The sequence below is a fragment of the Corvus brachyrhynchos genome, unplaced genomic scaffold, assembly GCF_000691975.1.
Source record: "Corvus brachyrhynchos isolate BGI_N302 unplaced genomic scaffold, ASM69197v1 scaffold200, whole genome shotgun sequence".
NCBI lineage: Eukaryota > Metazoa > Chordata > Aves > Passeriformes > Corvidae > Corvus > Corvus brachyrhynchos.
In genome coordinates this window covers 3,513,785-3,516,215 of record NW_008236184.1, presented here as the reverse complement: position 1 = coordinate 3,516,215, position 2,431 = coordinate 3,513,785, and the positions used below count along the sequence as shown (strand labels likewise).

At 43.3% G+C, this 2,431-nt stretch overlaps 1 protein-coding gene across 1 annotated transcript in view; it reads left to right on the top strand.

The window, feature by feature from the left end:
• The first annotated feature begins 1,272 nt into the window (after positions 1 to 1,272).
• Positions 1,273 to 2,431, top strand: part of LOC103618712 (myocardial zonula adherens protein) — a 51,856-nt gene continuing 50,697 nt past the window's right edge. The window contains exon 1 of the mRNA XM_017737927.1: positions 1,273 to 2,191. The gene's annotated coding sequence lies outside the window, so the exon portion shown is untranslated. The remainder of the gene's footprint in view (positions 2,192 to 2,431) is intronic.

Sequence of the window (2,431 nt, the reverse complement as noted above, 5' to 3'; positions counted from 1 at the left end):
GGGGCCTGGCAAACAGGGACATGCTGGAAGCAGATGCTTCTCCCTGAGGTCCCCGGGAGCGAAAGAGGGACACTGGAGAAAGAGGGGAGTGACTGTGTTAAACCTCCACGGGGGATGAGAGAGAACGGTAAATGTGCAATAATGAGCTGCAGCCATGAATACATCCGGAGTGTGCCCAAGGCAAGCAACAGCTGAGCACGGGAGCACCTTTTCAAAGCAGAGGAGACCTGTTGCTTGCTAGAAGCCTGTCACATCTAATACTGTTGGTGGGGAATCAATCATGCCCAGGAGGACAAGGGAGTGGTGAGAGGTCCTTTGTCTGGGGAGCTATCAACAAAGCAAACCCACACTTCGGGGATCTCCTGAGTCAGTGGTTGTAGACATATCTTCATGTTTCATAGCCCTTGTAACTTGTTTGCCATGAGTTTACCCAGCTACTTTTTGGGAGCATTTATACTCTTCATGATCAGTGATTCTTCTGACATAGTTTCACACGGAAATATGGTGCCTGGTTTTCTTCAAATCCACTGTTCTCAAGGGTAGGAAAAAATGAACAGCTATTCCCTGTTCAGTTCTGCGTACCAGTCATGATCTTCTATGCTTCTGTTGCCCACTCCCTGCCACTGTCTTTTGTCCAAGCCAAAGATCACAAATCTGTTTATCCTTTCTTAATCCAAAAATAATTCTAGAGCTTTTTTTTCAGCTCTGCTGTGTACATCTCATATTCCTTCAACAGCTTTTCTTGAGCTTTCTTTTTGCCACTTGGGGAGTACCAGGTATTCACTCCATACAAGTGGTTGGCTTCATAATCCCTGTAGTGTAGGCAGAGCTTTGGGGATGAAGAAAAAGTTGTTCCAAATGTTGCTTTCATGCAAAGAGGGGTCACACAGGCTACACAAGGGCTGAAGAGATTGCAAATGGTTGCACGGTCAGCTAGCAAGGCAGCAAAGAAATCACATTCATTACTATACCTGTGTATCTTGCTGCTGGGGGAAAGGAAGATTCAGAGAGTATCCAAAAAAAAGGAGACTACTAACCTTGCATATAGGTTACTCCTTGGATGATATTAATTTGAGGATTAAATAGAAGATGCTCCTTTTCAAACAAATATTGGTAAATCAGGTAAATGTGTTCTGCTGCTATTTTCCAAGAAATGGGGAGAGCTGCTACTAAGATAGACATAACTGAGAAAACCATATTTTTATTGACTGTGTGTTATCCATGGACAAGTCTTTTCCTCATCTGCATTTAGAAGATTTCCATCGAAATTAATAATATTCTCAAACTTGATGCAGAACTTGCAAATATTCTCAGAGATCTGATTATCGTGCCTTATTCTCCCATGCCAATGATTATCGTACCATACCCTTATCATATAGGAAGGGAGGTCCTTTTCCATAGTGTAGTACTCTGTGCCTGTTCTTAGAAAAGCAGTTGTGTTTGTGCATTGCAGTGACTCGGCAGACCCACGTACATGGCTTTTTCCAGAGGGAAATAAAGTCCAGAAGGCACAACTTGTAACTAACCAGGGCAATCTCACAGGTCTGTGAACTCCTTCTCAGCTGAAACCACAAAGGTCATCAGCTGTCTGCATACCAGAATTTAAACAGACATTTTGCTCACCAGAATGACCAGGAACAAGTGCTGAGGGATAGCCCTGTGGGTAGACAACATACTTGTGAAGGAACTTGTTTCTGTTGATGATGATACACCTATTATCCACCTGCAAACCCACAAAAGCAGCATTATAACCAGGACTTAAGACAGGGGGTGATTCATATGGAAATGCAATTGTTTGTAGGAACAAGACACCTTGCCACAAAAAGAATCGTGTAACACACAGCCAATCTTGCCTTGAGAGAAATCCAAATACAAGTGGATGTTCTAATTCATTTGCCTTGGGCTGTATTACCTTCCCTGGAAGGAGAAAAGAATAGGGAAAACAACAAAAATAACAAAAATGCAGACCCTTCATTCATTCCTCTGGGCTGGGCAATGATTTCTTCCTCTCTTCCTCAGATCCTTGTCATGTCGAGAGCTCAATATCCTGCCCTGGGGACAGAGAGCTGAGAGGCAGAAGAGAACAGAGGCATTGTACACAGAGAGGGTGAGGCACCCATAGTTCACTGCAGTTTCAGTTTTCAATGCAAATTTCCTCTCTTCGGCACCCTGGTCGTTAACATCTTAACGGGTAAGGACATTGCATAGCCATAACTCTGTTTTCTCGCGGTCTTAATTTAATTACATGGAGACAGGAGATAAATTATTTTAAAAATGCTGTTTAAGGTATTTGTTCTGCCATTTCTTTCAAACAAAAGCATCTCCTTTCCGTATAACTGCCTTGATTACTGGGGAATGTAGTGCTCATGACAGATGCCCAAAGCTGCAGAGGAAGATGTGTGTGCCTAGGCCATGTAGGGTGGTGTAGGGT